The sequence below is a fragment of the Sminthopsis crassicaudata genome, chromosome 5 (genome assembly GCF_048593235.1).
Source record: "Sminthopsis crassicaudata isolate SCR6 chromosome 5, ASM4859323v1, whole genome shotgun sequence".
Taxonomy (NCBI): Eukaryota; Metazoa; Chordata; class Mammalia; order Dasyuromorphia; family Dasyuridae; genus Sminthopsis; species Sminthopsis crassicaudata.
Genome location: NC_133621.1, coordinates 94,947,319 through 94,973,353, shown reverse-complemented (window position 1 = coordinate 94,973,353; position 26,035 = coordinate 94,947,319). Strand labels below are relative to the sequence as shown.

At 31.9% G+C, this 26,035-nt stretch overlaps 1 protein-coding gene across 1 annotated transcript in view; it reads left to right on the top strand.

Moving 5' to 3' along the window:
• Positions 1-26,035, top strand: part of CNTNAP2 (contactin associated protein 2) — a 2,674,182-nt gene that overhangs the window by 640,139 nt on the left and 2,008,008 nt on the right. The gene's annotated exons all lie outside the window — the stretch shown is intronic.

Sequence of the window (26,035 nt, the reverse complement as noted above, 5' to 3'; positions counted from 1 at the left end):
TTCAGTGTGTTATTCAGCATATTAAATGCTATATCAGGGGATTTATTAGGAGAATATAAATCAATCATGCAATCTGAATATGTAAGATGAACAGACTTTGAATTTGGATTTTATCCTTTATCTAGTATTAAAGATGTCAATATTAATGTTGCTTGTGTCCATCATTTTGTTCAGTGAAGGAAATGGAGATATTTCTAACTTTGTATCACTTGTAAATCATGTATTATATAATCTTCATACTATTCTTATAAAGAAAAAAGAAAAAGACTAAAATGTACACTGAAATCAGGAAAAAAAATTGAGCAAACATATATATTTATATGAATACCCATTGATTTTTTTTTTGTTCTATAACATTCCTCTATGCACTTACAAGAAAATTTAGTAATTTATACACATAAAAACAATCCTGATTCATCTAGGAAATTGAATTATTAAAACAAATTCTATGCAATGCATTAAAGATTAATGATGAGACATTCATATAGCATTTTAAAATGTGCAAAACTACATTAGATAATCACTTTTAAGTTTTAAAGCAACCAGTTTTGATAAATAATAAAATTATCAATATTTTAAAGATTAAGGAACTAAGAAAGCATAGGTAACTTGCCTAGATCCTTCCAGTTACTAAACATAAAAAGTTCTATTTTAACTCAGCCAGGTCTTCCAAACTGCAAATCAAAGGACCAAAGGATATATTTTAGAAATATTTCAATTAAAATAGCTCTTATAAATGGTTCTAGCTTTATGAGATTAAGTTTTAATATCCAAGAAAACTCACTTACCTATAATCTCTCATTTATCAATAATGCCTGGTAACTAAGACACTATCATAATACATCTTTATTATAAAATATTTTTAATATTTCCCCAATTTCAAGTTAGCAGTTTACTTTTAAAACATCACCAACTTAAGAACAAAACAAAAGAAAACATTGTCCACAGTAATTACCAGTATAAATTAAAAATCCAATTCAGCTCTGTTTAAATAGTATATATATCTCATTGAAAGATTAATACCACTATTGAAAAGATGGGCTGTCACTATTCAATGTGTATTATTGATATTCTTTTGTTTTCCTATGAAAGAGAATCCATTAGAGATATTTATTTATTTATTTTATTTTTATTAATCAAACAAGTCATCCTTTCAATAAAATATAAGCTAATTATAGTTAAAGAAAAATAGGCAACATCAGCAGATATATCTGAGCTTGTAAGATATGCTGGACTTATTGTGAACTAACATTTAGTCAATTAATAGAAGCCTTGATAACACTGCTTATTTTCTTTTGTGCTGACAAATCAATATACTTAACAGAAGGAAACCACAAAAACTAAGCATCTGGAAATAAATATATTAGCTATGTCTCTGAAGTTAAATATTTGAGGTCTGGTCAAGTGTGATAACCAGTGGAAGGACTTTTTTTATTGGGTAATGTCTTGATTAGAGGATATAAATAAAATTGTAGAATGTTTTTAGACCCAGTAAAATAAAGGAAGGGAAACTTCCTCTGAAAGGACTTTTCTGTCCAATTCTTTCTTTTGTGAGGAACAATAAAAGGAGTCATGTTTAAATTTCAAAATTATGATTTTTAAAATTTTGTTCTCATTCCTTTCTTCTCAATTTTTCTCTTCCTTTTCTTTCCTCTTTCCCTTTCCTTTTTTATTTCCTTTTATCCTTTTCCATGTTTTCATCATATATCCTTTTTTAACTTCCTTCATTATGTTTCCCCATGTAATTTTTCTTTCAAGTAAATTAATATACAGGCTACATGTTCGCTCAAATGTTAATATTAGACATCATACATTTTAGCTCTGGTTACAAAAAGAAATAAATGAATATATAAGATGTAATTCTGAAGTGAAAGGGAAAAAATATTGAACAATCTTAAAATGAAGAATGTCATCAAAACATTAGAGAAGAAAGAATAATTTTGTTTAGATAAGCATTAAAATTAAATTTATAAGCGTAACCCACTGTAATAAGTATTATTACTTCATCATTTGTCAGGGTTCCACATTTTAGAGGTGATTTCAGTGTCAAGTTCTGGAAAATATTGTATATAACAAGTAAGATATTCAAAAAATAGTCAAAGACAACATAGTTTGAGGTAATAGGTTTCCTATATTTACTCTGTATTTTGATATACTGATTTGTGTATAGTCCTGGGCTTCCTTAACTTTCTAAAATGAAACAAGCAAACAAACAACAACAAAACTATTCATAAAGTTTTCAGAATAATTTTTTCAAAAGATTTTAGAATTTTTTCTTCTTTTCTACCTACCATGAGTACAGTGAAAGCACTGATACTACAATCTTCTGTGCTGTAGGAGATAATCTATATACATTAGTTTGACTCCAAGTAATCCAAAATTATCCACTAATATTCATAATGTTAATCATAATAATCATTTCATAAAATCATAGAATCATCGTGTTAGAAGCACCATCTATTCCATTCCTGAAGAATTCCTTCCCTTCTAAGACATTTTCAGGAAGTTGTAAATTGCTATTGGAGGAAAACTTTTGTAACCCAAAAAGTTCCTCATTAAAGAATTAAAGGTCTTAAAACATAATATGACAGAAGGCTAAGAAGATAGAACCAAGAACTTCTGATTCAGCAAAATTGAATATAACCTTTAAGGGGAAAATGGATATTTAATGAAACAGAAGTCTTTCTAATTAAAAGAATAGAGCTGAATTAAAAATTGATTTCCAAATATAATTCTCAAGGAAACACAAAAAGGTAAAAAAGAAACAAATCACAGAATTTATAAGAAATGCAATAAAGTTAAACTGTCAATATGTCTGCATGGCAAGATAATGTTTGTAATTCTTGTCAACTTAATTTCTATAAGAGCAACTAGAAGGAGCATATGTAGGCAGAAGTTGTGAATATAAGGTAACTGATAGCATAATATTCCAACTCCCCCTTCTCCCCAAATAAAGTAAAGAGGTGAGAAAAATTGCACTGGAACTATGAAGCAGAATTCAATGAGGTAAATTTGCACATCTAAAAGAGGCACATATGAAAAAGCTATTATAATAGAGAGGAAGATGGGCATTCAAGGTAGTGAGAAAAGATTAAACTTTACTCATCAAAATTAGCTCCAAGAGGGAATAATACACACACTGGGTCTGGGGGAGAAAATTAAATTTATCTTACCCTAAAAGAAAGTAAACAGGGAAGAGGACAATGGAAGGAAGAAGGGAAACTGATTAAAGGGAATGATTTTATTAGGTAAGGTCTTGACCAGAAGTAAACCACTTGGGAAATAGGAAAGAACTGGAAGGGAGGAGATAAAAAAGGGGATAAGTATGTGGAAAAATAGCATGGAGGGAAATTCACAGTAACCATAAGTTTAAATGTGAATGGAATGAAGTCATTCATAAAAATGGAAGCAGATGGCAGAATGGATAAAAAATAGAATTCTAATTTGCTTTTCTTTAAAAGAAATATTTTTGAAGTAGAGAGATATACAAAGAATAAAAGTAAGGGACTGAAGCAGAATTTGCTCCAGTCTTAGCTGAAGCAAAAAAAAAAAAAGTAGGGTAGTAATGATCTCAAAGTAAAAAGAAAAAAAATTAGATTTAATACAGAAGGAAACTATATCTTGCTTAAAGTACCATAGAGAAGAAATTCATTTCAATACTAAACATATATGCACCAAATTGTAGAGCATCTAACTTTTTGAAGGAGAAATATGTCATACAGAAGATAATAAATAGGTAATAAAACTATACTAATAGGGAACCACAACTTTCCCCTCTTCCCTAGGACCAGATGGATTCATAGGCAAATTCTGCCAAACATTTAAAGAACAATTAGTTCTAATACTACTTAAACCATTTGGGAAAATAGGCAAAAAATGAATTCTACTAAATTTCTTTTATGTCAAATATAAGGTGCAGATACCCAATCCAGGAAGAACCAAAACAGAGAAAGACAATTACAGACCAATATTCATGAAGAATATTGACCCCAACATTTAAGTAAAATACTAGCAAAGAGATTATAGCAATATATCATAGGGATCACACACTATGAAGACATTGGATTTACAGTAGAAATTCAGGGTTGGTTTAATATTAAGAAAACTATCAATATAAACTGACCACATTAGCAACAATGTCTATACAAATCATAAAATCATTTCTGTAGATGCTGAAAAAGCCTTGGGAAATGCAATACTCGTTTCTATTAAAACATGAGAGAGCATAGGAATAAATGAAACATATTAAAATGATAAATAGTATTTATCTAAAATCATCGGCAAACATTACATTGAGGATAAGTTAGATGCTTTTCCAGTAAGATTGAGAGTGAAGCTAGGATGACCATTATCACCTCTACCATTTAATATTGTACTAGAGATTTTAGCTATAGCAATTAGAGAAGGGGGAAAAGGAATTAGAATAGTTAATGAGGAAAGAAAACTCACTTTTTGCAGATAATGTGATGTTTTATTTAGAGAATGCTAGAAAACCAACTACATTTAAATTATTCATAATTTTAACAATGTTGCAGGATACAAAATAAGTCCACATAAATTGTTAGCATTTTTATATTACCAATAAATTCTAATAGGACTAGATCAAAAGAGAAATTCTAACAAGATTATGTGATAATCAATTCTGATGGACATGGCTCTCTTTAAAATGAGATGATTCAGACCAGTTCCAATGATCTTGTGATGAAGAAAGACATCTGCACCCAGAGAGAAGATTGTGGATCACAACATAGCATTTTTACTTTTTCGGTTGTTTGTTTGGATTTTATTTTCTTTTTTTTTTTTCCTTTTGATTTGATTTTTTGTTCAGCAAGATAATTGTAAAAATATGTATGCAAATATAGGATTTAACATATTTTTACCATGTTTAACATATATTGGATTACTTGCTATCTAGTGGAGGAAGGGGAGGGAAATTAGAATACAAGGTTCTGCAAGAGCTAATGTTGAAAAAATTATCCATAATAATCCATACTTTTGTTCTGAAAACAAAATTTAATAAAAATTAAATAACTGTACAGGATAAGACCTTGCTATTGACAAAACCTGCTGGGAAAACTATAAAATAGTAGGCATTGACCAACATCTGACCCTGTATACCAAGATAAGATCAAAGTGCGTGTTTGATTTAGACATAAAGGATCGCATCATGAGGAAAGTAGGAGATCAAGGTTATGACCAAAGAGGCAGTAGATATGTGCAAAATGGATGTTTGATTACTTAGAATTTTAAAAAAGAAGGTTTTTTTGTTTTTGTTTTTGTTTTGTTTTTGTTTTTTTTTGCAAATGAATCCAATATAACCCCAATTATAAGGGAAACAGAAATCTGGGAAATAATCTTTCAGATGAAAGCTTCATTTCTAAAATATATAGAGAACTGAACCAATTTTATAAGAAAATGTGATTCTCCAATTGATAAGTGAGCAAAGGATAGGAACAGTAATTTTGCAAATGAAGACATTAAAGTTATCTATAGTCATATGAAATAATATTCCAAGTCATTATTAATGAGTGAAATGCTATTAAAACAACTCTTAGGTAGTATCTTGTATCCATCTGATTAACTAATATGACAGGAAAGGAAAATGATAAATGTAGAAGAAGATTTGGGAACATTGGAACACTAATGAATTATTGGTGTAGTTGTGAACTGATCCAAAAATTTTGGAAAGCAATTAAGAACTATTCCCAAAGAGCCACAAAACTGTGCATACCCTTTGAGCTAGCAATACCACTCCTAGGTCTATATCACAAAGACATGCAACAAAAAGGAGGGGAGAATAGGTTATTTATTTACTTATAACATCTCTTTTTTGCAGTGACTAAGAATTGGAAATTGAAGGGATGCCCATAATTGGTGATTGCCTAAACTATCTGTGGTATGAGATTGTAATGGAATATTATTGTGCTATAAGCAATGACATGCAGGATGTTTTCAGAAAAATCTCTACAAACTTACATGAATTGACACACAAAGTGAATAGAATCAGAAAAACATTGTTCAGGTTAACAACAGTATTGTTTGATGAAGAACTGTTAATGACTTAGCTATTCTTAGCAATATAATGATCCAAGGAAATTCCAAAAGACTAAAAAGGAAGCATACCCTCAGCCTTCAGAGAAACAACTGATATTTGTGTACAGACTGAAACATGCTACTTTTTCACATTCATTTTTTATTTTTATTTTTAATTTATTTGCCTCTCTATATACCAGATTACTTACTGTCTTAGGGAAGGTAGAGGGGGAAATGGAATTTGAAATTTAAAAATTTATGTAAAAATTTTAAAAATGTAAACAAGAAATTCTGATGATTTCTAAGATGCAAAAGTTTAAAAATATTCAAGAGATAATACAGCATGACAAGAACAGACTTATTAACTCTACTAATTATTGATATTAACTTATAAGTATGATTTGTATAGAAAACTGATAATTATTTAAATATATCACAGAACATGATTTTTTTCTTAAATCAAAAATAAAGTATGAATTTTTGTTTGTAATTACAGATTGGAATGGGAAGTAGTTAGTTTATCATTACCTCCTACTATAACAGGGACTTCTTATTTTCCAAACATCTCAGGGCTTCCTTTGATATGCATTTAACCTGCTTTAGGTCAGAGTTTTTGTATGTGTCATGGGCCCTGGATTAACACTACTGCCCAGATGGAGTGACTTATTCTATTACCAAATTAATATGCTATACTCTCACCTGTTGATGACACTAGAGCCCATGATTAATTTGGCACTAGTAGTCATTTTTATCATCATGGCTCAGGATAAAAAAAAAACAACAAAAAAACCAAAAAAAACAACCTAGCCACATGAAACACCAAACCAAATTTATTACACTTTCTCAGTTGTTTTCCCTTCCTCTATCTTCTGCCCTCCCCCACATATATTTATCAAGTATCTAGTAAAAGGCTTGGGGGGAGGTAGAGAAAGTTGAAGCAAGCAAAAGACAACAGGGTTTCTTCTTCTTCAAGGAGTTTACATTCTGGTGTTTTATTCCAGTATTTTCTGTATATCCTATATCTATATCTATATCTATATACCTATATATCTATATCTATCTATCTATTTATATATCTATATATATACACACATATTTATATATATATATATAAAGAGAGAGAGAGAGAGAGAGAAAGAGAGAGAGAGAGAGAGAGAGAGAGAGAGAGAGAGAGAGAGAGAGAGAGAGAGAGAGAGAGAGAGAGAGTTTCAAAGCTATTGTTAATTCATATAATAGTGGAAAGAACCCTGTATTGGTTGGGATCTCAACTTATCTCTTTAATAGTCTTTCAATTGACAAGTTTGCATACCTCTCTGGGCCCTAGTGCTATTTGTGAAAGGAAGGTATCAAAATAGGTGATATCCAATGTCCTTTACACCTATAAAAATTATTTTCTTCTCTGAAAATTATACTATAATAATGATGCTTCTTAGGTAGTTTTTTTTCTTTTCCTTTTTTCATAGGAAACAGAAGAATGATAATACTTTAAGAATTAACCTTTAAGTAAAACTTAAATCTTGATTAGTGAGGCAGAAATATGAAGGGTAGAAGCAAAGCTTTTCTTCATACTGAGAGCAGGTAACACAAAGCAACGCGTTTGATTATGTATGCATCAGCAACTATGATTTATGGCACCTGTTTGCATCTGTTACATGATTGATGGGTTTGCAAGCCAAAAATAAAGCTAGTCACTTCACACCTGAGGTCTTATAAGTGATAGTTTGGTGGGAAAGATAGGAAAGAAAAATCATTAAATATACCCCTTTTGTTATATGAAAAGTTGGAAGCAAAGTAGTCAATCTGCATTTAGTAGGTCCATTTTGATATGATATAGTTAATTGAGTTTCCTTCACCATACAATGTGAATACATATGTGTGTGTACATATATATATATATATATATATATATATATATATATATATATATATGTAGGAACACATATCTACAGACACACATACATGCACATATATATTTGAAATATCTAATTGCTTCATTCAAAAAACATCATACAAAGAAAAAAATCCAGAAATGGAGTAAATTATTTTCAAGGGGAGGTGAAATTAAACTAATTTATTCTGATTAGTTTACTTTGATTAAGTTACTAAATTCTAGAGTTGTCTGAGTCACAGAAGCTAATTGAATTTCTCAAAATCTCATGATTCCCCCCCCACACCCCAGGCTGGGGTTAAGTGACTTGCCCAGGGTCACACAGCTAGGAAGTCTTAAGTGTCTGAGATCAAATTTGAACTCGGGTCCTCCTGAATTCAAGGCTGGTGCTCTATCCACTGTGCCACCTAGCTGCCCCATTCTCATGAATTTTAATAATAAAAGAGGTAGAATATAAAGACAAGTCTTCCTGGCTGCCAACCTCTCTTTCCATCTGATATGTCATACTTCTTTGCTTAATGTAAATTTGTAATAATAACAATAATTAATAATGTTATAGTGCTTTTTACTTTAGGAAGAAGCATTTTCTCTTTACAATGAGCTAGTGATTTGGTTGTTTAAATATTAATTGTTATTACTTTTTTTTTTTTAGCAAATGAAAGACTGAAGGGTTAAGTAAGATTTTCATGATCTTAAAAGTAACACTTGACTGTGCTGACATTAGGGTTACTTTTCTTGTACATGCCAAGTATTCTTCCCACAGTGAAGTAATGCCTCTAAAATGTCATTTTGGTCATCAAAAGTTCAGATTTGCAGAATAAGTAGACAGTCTTAGTCCCAGAAGACCCATATACTATACTTTTAAGGAAGTTTGAACTTTTGTTTTTATTATATTTTTGTCTCCAGACTTTTATATTTTTGTAAAAAAGGAAGTGGAGAGTAGTGCTGAATTGAAATTCTAAAATCCTGTTGTTCTATAACAGCATGAAATTATCTCTGTGGATATTAGGATAGATATTGGCAATCTAGTATAGGGGAAAAAAAGAAATTTCAGAACCTCCTAGTGTGGTTCATTTAGCTCATCAATGGTATACATACAATCTTCTAAGAGAACTGTTCTGGAAAGATTAACTTCTACACATGAGCAGCTAAAGATTGTTTCTGTAATAAGACATAATTATCCCTTCATCCATAAAGCCACATTGAACAAGAAACAAGTCATCCAATTCATTCTGCAACACTGTTATTTGGCTTGAATAGTTTCATTTAGATCCAGTAGCCCTTGTCAACAGGACATACAATGAATTGAAATCATGAAGTGGACCAAGGGAATGTATTCTTTTCATTTGCTGGGCTCCATCCACTGCTTCCAAAATACACTCAGGGTAACTAGAAAGATGAGGTAAGAAAAACTAGCAACAATATTTATTTGATGCTAATCTAAACCTACCAGAGAGTAAGTGCTTCTAAGATGTTCCCTGAGCAGATGTAGCAGTGGGATTCCACATTATATGGAAGGGGCCCAGCAGACAATGTAGTGTGAAAACCTTTGGGAAGTGACAATAGTTCCGTTTTAAAAGAAAAATGAATTTTAGTTTGTTAAAATGTTCTTCTCCCTTCCCTTTCTTATACTTTCCACAAAGCTTTGAAATTAGCTATTTGAATGAATAACTCCTTAATGCATTAATAACAATTACAAATCCACATCCCTTCTCACCTTGATGGTTTTTCAAGAACTAATAGAGAAGAGAGAGAGTTCCTTGCTCCATGCAAATAGCTTACTACAAGATATTTATTACAATTATTTGGAGTTTCTTACTATTCCCTAATAAGGAAAGACTCATAGTTCCTCTTTTGTTGTCTTTATTTTCCTTTTTTTCCCTTCTGTTTCAATTCTTGTGCCTTCAGATGCTCCTTGGCCTTACTAATGGTCCCAGAGCAGAAGGGATTTAAACCAGCCATTTTACAGAATTATGTCACAAGGATTACAATCTCAATTCATCTAGGAAACTCAGAAAGGGGATTTTATCTGGATGTCCAGATATATTATGTTGACACTTTGCTGCTGTCAATCTAGGAAGGAACTCTCTAGCTGTCAATTAGAAACCTTGCACTGAGAGAAGGATAAGCATTCAAAGGCTTTACTCGCTTTGTCTGACTCCATTAGCATTAATTAGCCACTTGAGCAGGAGATTCAGCCCTTCTTTTCTGCTTGGGAATGGACTCATTTTAATGGTATCACAGATCACACTGAATTTTTTCTAAGAAAGAGTTGTTTTTAACCATATGCATCAATTAGTTCTTCTGAGAACAAAAGAAACACAATTCTGGTGCAGCTTTTGTTTTCTACTTCTCCTGCAGAATTAAATAAAAAACATTTAGTCTTCTTAATGCCACTTTGCTCCAGATGCTCCCAATTCAGAGTTTATCAAAATTTCCTTCTTTTCTCCTTCATTATAGCATTGATCACAGAAGATTCATCTTTCACCTAACATATTGTTTACTGTTTGTATTTACCACTTCATGTTTTCCTTCTCTCTTTCAATTAAGCCTAATGTATTTGCTCTAACTTCATAACCATATGTTTGAAGTGGAGGTCAAAAAGCTATTTTTACTGTCTTTTTTTCTTATTGATTCAATTATCTTTTTTTCTAACAAATATATTTTCTCCTATCTTGACATTGACCTGTGTCCCTACCATCAAAGCTCTTGCCACAAGGGAAATACCCTCAATAACCTTCATCTCTGGGGTTTGCTCAATTACTTCTGTGATGTGCTTTATTTTGCTCTCAGAAGTAAGACCTGTCTGCAGAAGAATCCTAGACTTCTTATAATCCCAGTTATCAACACTTTAATGATACCCGCAAATTGAATTAAGAAACAGTACAAAGTATAGCACTAACAGGACAAGAAAGGGAAGCAATATGTCAGTACACAGCTTTGAACATTAAAATCAAAGAAGGTGAGGAGAGGAAATCTATATGAAAGCTAAAATAGCCTTGCTTCCCAGAAGATGCATTTATTAATTAGATCATTTACATTAAATGGTCAATCAATACTTTTGCTTCTTTGACTGCCATTTTCTTATATTTTGATAATTATTGTGAAGTGATTCAACTTGCCTTGTATTATTTTTTTTCCCTTGTAATTCAGTCTATGACTGAGAGAGAGTATATATCCACACAATATTGGGAAAAATACATTTGTCATTAGTGTATTCTTTCTTCTTTGACATTTCTTCTCCTAAATTTGGTACCATTTGCCCCATTTTAGTGACCTTGAATTTGTAATTTTTAAGCTTCCTGTCCTTGTTTCTACTTTCTGGATCTGGTGTCCCATCAGTCCCACTCTTCTCTCCTAACAGTATTGTTTTTCTTCATTTTTCTCAAGAAAGCAAGACTGTCTTGAAAAGCATTCATTCAAGTCCTTGATAAGATTATGTATTCATTATCCTTATAAATTTATTCACATTTAGGTATCAATTGCTTTTGATAGTCTAATAATTTTCCATTTTAGAATATTTTTATATTCTACAGGAGGTATAACTACAAGAGGTGATATTTAATAGTGAAAACCAGAAATATTGGTAACTTAGTTATATAATATGAACCCTCTGGTGCAAAATGAGATCCCCTTTTCATCATCTGGACTCTAGGTCTATGCTTGCAGCAAGTTACCCTAGTCTTCTGACCTTGAAGAAATCAGGTTGCCTTAGAAGCTGCATAGAAACAGTTTCATCCCATCATAACAGTAGTCCTTGTTATAACTTTAAGAATTACACAAATTTAACAGATATCACAAATCATTAAATACTCATAGACAGAGGCATATAGAAATGGAAATTGTCATATAAAAAGGTTTAAAAACCATCAATATTTGTTGTGAATATATGATTAATAATTTGTAATAACTGTGGATTCACATGAAGACATATAGCTTCCTAAGTTCAGAAACTATTTTATATATTTTTCTTTTAAAAGTAGATTCTAGCATCACATATACTCAAAATACCTTTAATAAGTATTTGTTCAATTAATGTATAAATATGTAATTTAATTATTAAAGTTTTAAATAGTTGCAAATGACTAGACAATGCTGAAGAATTGCAGGATAATACATGGTTTATCTTTAATAACACTTCTTCAACAAGTATGGAAAAAAGATAGAACAACTTTTTACTTGAAAATTAATAGAACACTGAAAGTAAAAAAACAAACAAACAAACTAAAAAAAGGCTGCTGGAAGAAATATAAAGAATGAAATAAGAATTTATTTTTATCTTATGATATTTTCCTTCTCACTAACATTATTCATTATTTCCTGGATTAAGAATTTCAGACTTGTAGTTCTTTTATTTTGGATCTACAGATTATAAATACAGGTCAGAGTTTCTATGTAGAGATAGTTAGATGGTGAAATGGGTAAACAATCATCTAGGAGTCAGAAAGACCTAACTTCAAATTTGACTTCAAATATTTAATAGTTCTTTGACTCCTATCAAGTCACTTAAACTCTGTCTGCTTCATTTTCCTTAATGTAAAAATGGCGAAATAGCATCAATCTCCTTGGATTGCTATAAGGATCAAATATATAATATTTGCATGCATATTGAATAATACATTTATTTTGTCTGGATCATACACTAAACTTTGCAGAAAGTCAGATTTCAGCTTGATATAATAAAAAACTTTCCAACAATTAAAGCTATATAACAATGTAAGAATCTGGAAGGAATGTAAGGAGGAAAGTAGATTCCCTCACTTTTAATTGAAGTCTTTGCATTAAGCTTTATTAATTTGGTAGTAAGAATATTGTAGAAGACATGCTTGTTCACCTACCTATTTGTGTAATTTCTTTTTGAGATTCCTTTCTAAATTTGCTGTTCTCTGATTAAGTTCATGTACTGCTTAGAGTATAGGCATGATTCATATTTTGAGAATAATTGCTTTGTAACTTGGATTTAAAAAGCAACATGTTATATTGGATGACGGAGTATTCTAGGATGTAGGTAAACTTGAGTTTAGTTCTTACTTTTGAAATCAGTTGACTACTATTTACGTGACCAGAGAGAAATCAATTAGCCTCCCAATTCTGCATAACCTTAAATTGTAATTTTTCAACCATTGCTTAAGAGATTTTCCACAGTTAGTAGTGTGGAACTTAACTTCTTTACACAGATAAAACACACACACACACACACACACACACACACACACACACACACACACACACCCCTTTAAAAAAAACTAAACTGGTAGCACATTTTAAAATCAAAGTTTTAGACCATTGATTTAATACATTAGCTATTGACTTTTCCATGACAATTTAAGGTACAATTTTGAAAGAGGTAATGGACTCATGCATTTAATACCAGTCATAGAAGCTTGGGTTGGTAGGTGGCATTTAATCAGCATTGTATGCTTCCCTTAGGAAAGCAGAGACAGATAGAGAAGAATCCTGATGAAGCAAAGATTAATTTAATAGTCCAAGAATCTCAAAGTAGAATGAAGGAAGCTTATTCAACTCTGATGGAGTTATTCTGAAAGGGTAAGAAATTCATACATGGCTACAGTTTAACTCTCCCTCTAGGTCCAGATACATGTACTAAGCTCTGTCCAAAGACCCTATAGCTCAATGATTATTTACTAATAAATTGATTCATCAACTATTTATTTAGCACCAAGTCTTGACCAGACATTATAAAGGACACAGGATAAAAAGATAAAATGAAACCTTCCTCTAAGAGCCTACTATATCTTCTATGAAAGGATGTTAGAAATTTAATTAATTTGTTCCAAACTTTCTCATAGTGTTCATTATGCATTTTTCATGAGTTATTGACATCAAGAATTCAAGTTCTAGGCAATAACCAAGAAACTTGTGCACAATTATAGCCAAAATTATAGTTCTAGGTAGCAACTTTATGACCCAAATGTTGTATTAATATTCTGCATGCAAATTGATTTTTAACATTTGTACAACTATGAACAATTGATATTATATTTTATATCCAAATTCATATTTATCCATGATTTCTTATAAAAATTTCACTTGATTGAATTCAAGATAGAAGGATCAGCATGTCATTGTATCAGCATTTATAGCTATTAAATATATCATCAGATTTATCTTTTTCATCTAATAAGAGGTAGGCTTCCTAATATACCAAGAATGAAGAAGAAAAATTTTAAAAGATGCTATGTATTGTTTAACCATATCTAAATGGTTATCTTTTCCCTAGTTTCTGGCCCATAATAGATAGTACAAATGCCAATTTTTAGCTTTTCTTGATATGGAAAGATTATTCTCTGCATGATTGATTTGGAAGTTTAGATTGGCAAAACATATGGATGTTTGTAATTTCAACTAATTTATGAACAAAGTTAGCAATAGAATGCCAACCTAAGGTGTTGCTTGAATGGCGAGGGATCTGTTCTATTCACAGTTTTTAATTACAGTGAAGAATTCATATTTTTATACCACCAAAGATACCATGAAATGATGGAAAATAGCAAGTTTTAATTTTACAACCTAAAAACAATAAATCATTTTCTCTGACCCTGGCTGCCACTATATATTACTAGTTAGCTAATAATTGTGGCCACTTGGCTAAGAATAAATGTCTTTCTGAATTTCTATCTCCTCAGCATTGGTTTTATTGTTTGATAGTTAATTACCTGCTAACAGGATTCCCCAAAGGAATCATAAATAGTGAATACATCACTTAAATAATAGGTACTACCCTCATAGATTGTTGCTTTCTTCTCAAGAATTTGCTTCTTGGTAGTTGTTCATTTTAAGAGGACTCTTCTTGGTGTTGATGATATGTCAAAGGTGAATATTCACCTTCTATTTATTCCTTATTTACCACCAAAAATGGTATTTTCTGTCTTTTTTTAAACAAATAGTGTTCATTTAATTAATTGAAACTTATAGTTACCTCCTTTTAATCCATTTTAAATTCAGAACAAGTTTACTATTTACTAATTTCAAGAAAAAAAAAGGAAAATTTGGTCCCTTCTCATGAAAAGGAATGAACCCAGATTTGTCATCTTCTTTTAAATGTACCAGAAGAAGGATTTGTTCTTGGCCATTTCCAGAGTTCCATTACTTCTGTCTTTATACCTGCAGGGCATGTAAGGGGACTTCACATCTGAGTTAAAATGTCATGTCAGGGCACTAGACTTCCTTTAAAAAAATGCTATTTTTCAGCATCTGCTTCTTTCTGATCCTTTAGCCTAAATAGTCAAATTTGCTGATACAGTGAAGAAATGCAACACCACCATTGGCTTTCCCCAGCAATTTAGCATGAAAGAGAAAAGCTGAGCTGGAAGTTTCACAATGCCTTATGACTGCTGATCAGAGAAAATGCAATTTTTGCAAGTTCTAATTTATGCTCTGATACAGTTGTAAGTTTAAAAAAATTAGAAGGTATAGGAAATGTAAGAGAGTAGAAAAATCAGCATGGCTTCCAATGTTACTTTTGACTCCTTTTTTTTTCTTCTTTTTTCTCCTGTCTTCCTCCACCTACTAATTTGTCTTTGGAAACATTACTTTTTGCTCATGATCAGCTATAAATTGTCAGTTGCTTAAAAGGTTTTTTTTTTTTTTTTTTTTTTTTTTTTTTTTTAACAATTCCGAATACATCCTTCTTTCTCTTCTTTCACTTCATCCTCACTTCCCACTGCCATTGTTAAGAGTTGTTTTTGGTAGATGTGCATTGCATTACATGATGGGATACATATTTATAATTTTCTTTTGGTGATAATATCAGGCATTCTGGCCATACATACCTTTTTAAAACCAGCCTGTCCATGATATTTAAGGTCACCTATGAACTGTTTAGAACTGGAAAAAATATCTTAGTTTGCATCCCTATTTTTATACTTAGTATCTGTATCAAAATGGTGTCTTAAATCAAGTGAATCACTTCATCTTTTCTACATCGAGTTTCCTAATCTGTTAATTCAAGGGGTTGAGTGTGTGGTCCTTAAGGTTCGTTCTAAATCTAGCATTTCCTGAATTTTGTTTTCTAGTTTACCCCGTCTCATTTTAAAAGTGAAGAAAAGTGGTAAAGTGATTTTATTCAGGGTCATAGAATGTGATATCTCAAGAATTAGAGCCCAGATTTTCAGTTTAGCATTCATTTTAATTAATACTTTTAAAATAAATCTCAATCATCTCAACATATTTTTTTTCAATTTCTTTCTTCTTCTTCTTCTTCTTCTTCTTCTTCTTCTTCTTCTTCTTCTTCTTCTTCTTCTTCTTCTTCTTCTTCTTCTTCTTCTTCTTCTTCTTCTTCTTCTTCTTCTTCTTCTTCTTCTTCTTCTTCTTCTTCTTCTTCTTCTTCTTCTTCTTCTTCTTCTTCTTCTTCTTCTTCTTCTTCTTCTTCTTCTTCTTCTTCTTCTTCTTCTTCTTCTTCATCATAGTTTTTACTTACCAGATATATGCCTGGGTAATTTTATAGCATAGACAAATGCCAAACCTTTTGTCCTATTTTTTCCCCTCCTTCCCCCCATCCCCCCAGATGGCAAGTTGACCAATACATATTAAAATACATATTAAATATGTTAAAGTATAAATTAAATACAATATATGTATACATGTCCAAACAGTTATTTTGCTTCACAAAAAGAACCAGACTTTGAAATAGTGTACAATTAGCCTGTGAAGGAAATCAAAAAATGCAAGTGGATATAGAAATTCTATGTAATAGTTCATAGTCATCTCCCAGAGTTCTTTCTCTGGGTGTAGCTGTTTCAGTTCATTACTGCTCTATTGGAATTGATTTGGTTCATCTCATTGTTGAAGAGGACCACATCCATTAGAAGGATTTGTTCTTGGCCATTTCCAAAGTTCCATTACTTCTGTCTTTATACCTGCAAGGCATGTAAGGGGACTTCACATCGGAGTTAAAAATGTCATGTTAGGGCACTAGACTTCCTTTAAAAAATGCTAGTAGTGTTCAACAACCTAAACAAATAACTCTCTTATAGTATGTTTGTATGGGATATTGTAGAAAATAGCTTCTGGGGTAATACTGCATGGAGAGCAGGGCAACCCAAGATTCCTCTGTTTGGTATGGCATGTTCTTTTCAGTGACCTTAGCCAGCTTCCTTCTCCCATCTGTTTGATAGTTACAAGTCTAATTCTCAATCAAGACATGAAGAGTTGTACTTTAGGAATTTTTTTTTCTATGTCATTCATGCAAAAGGAAAAAAAAATCTGGTTTTCTCAACAAGAGAGAAAGGAGGATATTTGGTTTTCTCTGATTCAGTACATGTTTCTGATTTTACTCACTTTTTATCCCTATTGTCTCTTCCAAAATGCTGTCAGCACAGTTTCTCAAGCTCCATTTATCATCCTGTAGACTAGTACCTCTTTACTCACTCACTTTATAATACCTGAGTTTGCTAATGCTGCAGCTTTCCACATTATAAAAGACCCTGGTGGGCTCCCTTGAGAAGGCAATTATCTATTATGCTTAGGGGACACAAAAAAACACCTCACATGGGGAATTGCCTACATACTCTTCTCATCTTGTGCCTGACCCAAACCAATTTATAGTGCCAACAAACACAAATTGAGTTCTGGATGTAAGGTGAAATAGCTAATTGAAAATCTACAGATCTTCTATTACAGAAACCTACCTGTAGTGTAACTACAAATTCCTAAAGAATTTTTCAGAATAGTTATTCAATAACAATCAAATCAACATTCATAAGTAATGAAAATTGTACTTATTTTTAGCCAGTCTTACATTTTTTTTATTTCCCTCTTAGTGTGTGTATGTATATGTATTTGTGGTATTATTATAATTTTTTAGTTAGAAATTTACATTATTCAGGATGGTGAATTAAATTAGAAAGGAAATATCATTGGTGTATTGGTGCCGTGGGGAATTGTTTACTTATAGGAATGTCTACATATCACCCTTAAAACTTTTTTTTTTAGTTCCTAATTATTATTTATGTTTTATGTACTATGTAGTAGGTTGAGATATTGAATTTACAATTAGTTGACCCCAAGGTCAAATCCCAACTAAATATCACCTAGCTATATGGCTATCAACAAATCACTTGAACTTCTCAAAATTTCATTTTACTTGTAAAATGCATTTAATAAAACCTTAACTATCTGCCTCAATGTATGTTTATTAGGATCAAATGGGAAAATATATGTAAAGAAATAAATAATATTTCTGAAGGAGTGCTAACTTGAGTGAGAAGACATGGATTCAAATCCTATTTATCTCATCCAATTCTTATGATGTTGCACAAATCACTTCCTGTGAACAATGATAGAATTGGATTAGATATCCTTCAGAGTCAAATCTAACTCTAGAAAAGTGGTTCTGTAGTTTTAATTGTTTTATTACCTGATTAGCATAGCATTCCTGAATATTACCTTTACATAATAATGTAATAGGAACAATTTGCTTTGTATTCCTGGCATTTAGCACAATTTCTTACATAAAGTAAATAAATATTTGTTGAATGAATGATCAATTCAATATTTGTTAACTACTTCTTTTGTAGAGAATACTGGACAAAGCCAGAGTGAACTACAAAATTTAATGAAGGTCTTGAACTTATGGAGACTTGAACTTTATAGAGATGATGTCTGGTCACATATATGTTTACAAAATTGTAATGTTTGGGTTAGCTTTCTGGAGGTCCTTTGGATGGGCCTTGGTCTCAGCAGTATAGACATTATGAGAATGGCCAGGAATAGAGTCTAAAGTCTTTATTCTGGCCCAGTCTTGATCTTAGTGGAGGAGTGTTAGAGAGCCACCAGGAGGATGGTCAAAAATGGAATGTCTCATTTTCAGATCTTCTCAGCCCTTAAATACCTTATTACCTTAAATCATTACATCATACTGATTAGGTGTGAACTAGAGAACCATTACATTACCATGCTAAGTACTAAGTATATGTATCCTAAAGAACCGTCATCTCATCAATTCCACTGAGTTAACATCTTTTGGTAAGTATTCTTGTTTCAAGTATTCTTCCCCAAAGTTCCTGCCCCCTACACAAAATATTTTAGCAAGATCTAATAATATGAAATGACTGGTGATCAAATATATAGTGAAATCTAAACCACATGGGGATCTTCAAAGTAAAGAGTCCTAGATATTAAGTTGAATGATCTGTGTTTAGATACTGTCTCTTCTACTTACTACATGATTGTGAATAAATCACTTAATCTTTCTGTACCTCAGTTTCCTCAACTATAAAATGTGAACTTTGAATTCAGTCTCAAAGATTGCTTGTCATTATGATGTACAAAACTAATAATATTGTCTATAAGCTTTCTGGTTATTGAAGCATGAGAATATATATTATTTATTTGAATCCTCTTTGAATTAATGGCTGGGACATCAGACATAGATGAGAAAATAAAACTTCAAATTGAGACCAGAGTAAAAACAAATGGAAAATATGCAAGAAATCATTTTGGTAATTTTTTTTTTTTGTCCCAGATTGGTTAAAACAGGTGTGTTAAATAACGTAATACAGGCTTACAATGGCATTGGGTGATGAGATCATCAAGAGCCTGAATTTGAAATGAGAAACTAATGAGTAAGGAATAAAGAATAGGGAGTAACTAAATAAAATATATTCTGATTCAGATGCTGTGAATACTGAAAAAAGTGACTTTGGAATCATCTGGTAGTTCTGTGTTTGAACTCTGAATTTATTCTTATTAAATAGAGGACCCACTTTTGGATCTCTAACACAACTCTTTTTTTTTTTTTTTAACTCAAAGCCCACTTTTGGATCTCTCACACCTGACTTTTTTTTTTTACTCAAGGTAGTAAGTGGTAGAGCTAGTTATTTAATTTGAGTCTCCCATCTCAAACTATATCACAATTTACCTTGTATCACAGTTTTTTATTGGTTTATTTTAGTTATTTGGCATTCTGGACTTTTCCATATATTTATAATTTTTAGTAACTATTTTTTCATAGAAAAGACACTCAAGAAATGCGTGGATCACTTCTCTATTTTAAAAGTCTCAACTCTCTCCATAATATCCTTTGTAAAGGATACTGACATATTATTCATACCAATTTATGTTTCAAAAATTCAACCTAAAAACATTTATTAAATTCCCTTTAATGTTTAAGATACCTAGCTAGGTCCAGGAAATACAGAGACCCAGATGAAAAAGTCTTTGTCATCAAGAAGCTTATACTCTATAGGATGAGGTAACATACATATATTAATATACATATAAAATAAATTGAAGGCAATTTGACTGAGGTAAGCACTCTGCTTTAGGGAGAAAATAGGAAAGTCCTCATTTAGAACTTGGTGTATGAGCCAAACTTTAATATAAAACTAATGTTTTGATATATATGAGAGGGGTAAGTTTTTTCCAGAGAATAACTTATTCAGTTGTAGAGAGTATTTGATATTGTAATAAAACTGCACCCCTTAATAGAGCTACTCTGATTGTCCTTAAAGTATAATCAAAGTCAATTATTTTCTGTGATGAAAAGAATTTCTGTTTACTATATAGGCTACTTACCAAAAGAAGGCAATAAGGATGATATAATTTGTTATCTTTGTCCATAAAGTAACAGATGGTACTTAATTGCTATGTTCATGGAAACACTCTGTCACATGTCTACTGAAACTTAAATCAAGGGATCTAAATGTTTTATCTACATGGTGTCAAATTTAGGTATAGCAAAAATATCCAGGTGTTTGTTATCATGTTGGATAAATATACATGTTTTCATATTTCATCCAGATGTTTTGATATGATCTTAAATTTATACTAATAAAATATAAGTGTTCAATTCAGTAAACATTTACCAAAGCTAAAATAGGCAGATTAATCAACAGACCATATGTCCTCCAAAAATTAATTTCAAGAGTGAGAATTCACAATGATTGGGGGGAAAAGGAAATAAATGGTGTATTTGATGTGTACTTTGGAGGGATTCTGGGAATCAAAGGTAAATAGGAAGTGACTTCTGAATGTGGAGGAACACTGAAATATTATATATGGAGAAACAATAGCAAATCAGTTTGATTGGAACATGGTACATGAAAGGCAATAATAAATTAGAGAAAGTTCAGTGGAGCAATAATGCAGAGTGTTTTAAGTTCTACAGTAGTGTTTTAAAATTTTGTTTTACAAGCATTAGGGAACCATTGGACAATTTTGAGTAGGAATGCTAGACAGCCACAACTATTCTTTATTAATAGAATTTGGAAGCCTTCTTAAGGATAGACTAAAAGAGGGGAGAAAATGAAAGTTAGATGAATAATTAAGTGCCTATTTCAGTAGTGCAAGTTAGATGAAAGAGATCTAGAACTAGGGTAAAGATTGCATGGTAGTTCAGCAATACATGGATATCATGTATAAGTGAGTGTGTGCATATGTGTATTATTGACTTTATTATTCCTGATAATGAAAAACTATATAGACTACACATATTATCTCTATTCATGCAATCTTTACCCTAGTTCTAGATCTCTTCCATCTAACTTGCACTACTGAAATAGGCACTTAATTATTCATCTAACTTTTTTCAAGTTATTTTTTTTTCTTCTGTCTGTATTTTCCTAAGATCCTTCCTCTCATCTCTCCCTCTTTTCTTCCTTCCTTCCCTCTCTCCCTCTTTTCCTCCTTCCTTCCTTCCTTCCTTCCTTCCTTCCTTCCTTCCTTCCTTCCTTCCTTCCTTCCTTCCTTCCTTCCTTCCTTCCTTCCTTCCTTCCTTCCTTCCTTCCCTCTCTCCCTCTCTTCCTTCCTTCCTTCCTTCCTTCCTTCCTTCCTTCCTTCCTTCCTCCCTCCCTTCCTTCCTCCCTCCTTTCCTTCCTTCCTTCCTTCCTTCCTTCCTTCCTTCCTTCCTTCCTTCCTTCCTTCCTTCCTTCCTTCCTTCCTTCCTTCCTTCCTTCCTTCCTTCCTTCCTTTCTTCCTTCCTTCCTTCCTTCCTTCCTTCCTTCCCTCTCTCCCTCTTTTCCTCCTTCCTTCCTTCCTTCCTTCCCTCTCTCCCTCTTTTCCTCCTTCCTTCCTTCCTTCCTTCCTTCCTTCCTTCCTTCCTTCCTTCCTTCCTTCCTTCCTTCCTTCCTTCCTTCCTTCCTTCCTTCCTTCCTTCCTTCCTTCCTTCCTTCCTTCCTTCCTTTTTCTTTATTGCTATCAGTTAAGCCATCTCACATTTGCTAAAGAGGATATGTTGAGCCTAATGTGGAAGTGTGGTCTTCCATGTAGTTAACTCCAGGCTTATGTCCAGAAATACCGTATAAATTCCAGCATTTCCTCTAAAGTTTTATTATGCTTGCTAAGCTTTACTTCCCTTCTACTTTTCTCTGCATTTAGTCTTTGAAATAAGGGGAAAATGATTCCCAGATATACTGTGATTTCTGACTGTGAAGGCATTTGAAACCAAAAAGGTCATTACACATATTGGCCAAAGTATTAATGCATTGTGACTAGTGCATTCTATGTCAAATTAATTTAAAATATTTACTCTTCTTTAGTTAATTAATCTTAACACCTGGATGATTAATAGCTAGATACTTAATGGTATGTCAGTCAACAAGTATCACTTAGATGCTTTTTATCATTACTATATTAATTGTTAGAAGGAAAACATTTGGCTTTTTCCCAGTGATTCTATATGGAAATAAATCTTCTAGAAATTATTTGACCTTAAAAATAGTCATTTTCTTTGCCTTATATTTTTCTTTTGATTCCAATATTTTTTTCTTTCCAAATCATAGAATTATAAAATATTTCAAGCTTGAAGAAACTTTTGAGATCATGAAGTAAAGGTCCCTCATTTTTTAAATAAGAAAATTAAGGTTCACTGATCTTAAATAAATTGTAAAAGTTTATAAAAGTAGCTAGCAGATAAATATGGTACTAAAACTTAATTTATCTCATTCCTGGGCTAATGTTTTTTTTCCCTTTCACTCTGCTGTGCTACCTCTAAATTAGAGAACATCACTTCTAACCTATGGAAAAAAGAAAGAGGTATGCATATTAATATCCCTTTCGGAGGTAACCTTCAAGAGATCATCAAAGATGCAAATAATGCCTTTATTCTGTAACAGGGTATTTCTCTTAATGCTTAGACTACGTCATAATTTACTTGGTCTGGACAGTATATTCACTGAACCTGATGACAAACATTCCACATCTTTTCATTCATTGGAACTCTTGTATAGATTCTAACTCTCTGTTCAAGTGAGTCCTCTATGGATCATCTACCCAAAACACTGGAATCTTTTCTTATTCTTTTTAAAACAGAAGGATATCAATATACAATTTATAATGTCCTGAAGACCTTTCTTGCTATGGGATTACTTCATCTACTTTCTTTATCTTACATATTCTCAATAATGTCTTTTATTCTACTGTCTACATGTAAATCATTGTGAGTAATGTGCTATAATAGCCTACTCATGTCTACTATTTTTTTAAGTTTTTTTTTTGTTTAGTTTTTAAAATTTTAGTTAAGATATGTGGGTTTGAACAATAACTGGCATCAAAAGCCATCACTGTAATTTAGTATCTCTTTCTTTGAATAAGTTATTTAACTTTCTTGGCTGTTGACCCTAGGAATTTTAACTGACATGGTTGAATATTTTATCTTATCCTAGAGATATGATTAAGCTACAGAAGATTTTTCAAATGAACTTTTATTCCTATCTTAGACTTAAAAAGAATCATGAAAGAGATGGGTCTTTGATATTTAACAGGTTTTGAAATTGAAACAAACAGTTCTGCAGTGTTCATTAGAACTATAGTTTTTCAGGTACTTTCAGGTATTATGATGATGAAATTCTTTGTTTTAAGTATACTCTGAATCACAACTAAGCTAAGGATAGTTGTTAGGTGGGTAAGGGAAGCCTTGGGCTATAAATTACTTGCTAAATTTATTCTGGATCTTGGGGGACAATGATGATGTAATCCTACATGAATGCACGTAAGAAAATAAAATTGATGCTAGAGAGGAAGTAAGCAGAGAGGGAGGAGGAAAGAAAGCAAGGAAGGACGAATGAAGGGAGAGAGGAAGGAAGGAAAGAAGGAAAAAAGGGAGGAAGGAAGAAGGAAGGAAGGGAACAACAGCAGAAGGTAGCAAGGAAACAATGAGGGAAAGAAGGAAAGAAGCAACAAAGGAAGGAAGGAAGGAAGGAAGAAAGGAAGGAAGGAAAGAAGGAGGGAGGTAAGGAAGGTAGGAAGGAAGGAAGGAAGAGAGGAAGGGAGAGAGGGAGAGGGGGATGGAGGGAGGGAGGAAGGAAAAGAAAGAGGAAAGAATTTCTTATATATTAGGAACTGTGCTCAGTACTTTATAGCTATTCCTCATTTGATTCTTGCAATACCTCTAGAATGTAGATACTATTATTGCAGTGCTTTATCAATTGCAACACCTGGCTGTCTGTGAATGGAAAGATATTATTCACTCCTTGAAGAGAGAAACATGTGGTTCCAGAATCTGTCTAGGAGCAATATGGGATACATGTTGTGAAGTTAACTGACTTTTCATACATGACTAATTTAACTAGTTGGTGTGTGAGAGAGAGGGAAGGAAGGATAAAAGGAGAGAGGAGAAGGAAAAGAAAAAAGAGGGAGGGAAGACTGGTGGAATGTTGAGAGGGATAGAAGAAGGAAGAAGAATTAGTTCAGCAGGTGGTGTATGCATATGCCTGCAGTATAGTACTGCCACCTAGGGTGTTTGGAAGTAGAGTCATATTGACATGTTATAACAGTTAAAATGAAAACTCCATATTCTTATACCTAGAATAATATTTTGATAATTGTGACTAGGTTAGCATAGTTCACTTTTATAGTTTCATTTTAAATGTAAGATTTATCACTTGTTCTTCACAGTAATCTATTGTCAGTGAAGAAAATGTCTTGTCACTTTTTTGTGGTTTCTCTTCTTAGAATAGTCTTATCGAAAATACAGTTCTGCTTTTTTGCTTTCTGACATTGTTGAGCTATAATGAGAGATAACTTTAGACTATCAATAATTTGAGGAAATTTGTTTTTTTCCCTTCTTTTAATAGATTGTGATGATGAATACATGTATAGAATGGCATAAAGAAAAAATCAATTTAGTCACTAAAATAAAGATTTGTAATTGAGGAAAGAAAGCTGTGAAAGTATGTGTGAACCCAGGTAAGCCACTTAACCCCTATTGCCTCAGGAAAAAAAAAATTACATGTTTAAATGACAGAAATTACTGTGTAGAATTATAGGGCAACATAAAGAAGTATTAATTGTGGAATAAGAATTTTTAACTAAGAAAAATCTTTCCCAAATATCTTAATGGATAAAATCAAATAATTTGACTAATTCCAATTACTTAGTCTCTGCCTAAATCTGTGTGCTGTGAGCACTATTTTATCCCAGCCACCAGCCATTTTTTGAATGGGTGCTCATTCCAAAAGACATTCAGTTTAATTTAGTTTTGATCTGTGAAACAAACTGTTTCAGAAACAATATTTAAACTTCTTTAGTGAGGAAGAAAAGGAAAAAAGAAACTGTGTTAAATACTTTGGAAGGATCTATTTAGCATGTAGTTTATAAGTGAGCTACATCCCATTCTTATAATTTTCTTTACAAATCCAAAAGGTATTTTTGATAGAATTCCTTGGCAATATATTCTTTGACCAGGTTAGGTTATTAAGTATATTTCCAAGTAATAAAGTTATGTTTTAAAAAGATCTACATGGTTCTTACTATATTAACCCAAACTCTCCTTAATTTAAAAGGTTTGACTCAACCTCATCAAATCTTTTAATTCTTCTTCTGGGTTTCTTACTTCTGACATATGAATGTTATTCTAAGCTTTCCTGAAATAAGGCTTTTGTATAACTTCTTGACCACATTCTCATCATGTTGCCTGAACTTTGTCCATCATCCTATTTGATCTCCATATCTTACTTCTTTTCAAACTTCAAACTCTTTTTTCACAATATTGCTAAAATGTATTTCTAAGGCATAATTCCAAGTATGTTGTACTCCTTCTCAATGAACTCCAGAGGATTTCTCTTATCTCTAGGTTCAATTACAAATTTCTCTGTTGTTCAAACTGCTTCACAACTTGGTTCCTACTCAGCATTATTTTGAGGATTATTTTCTCTT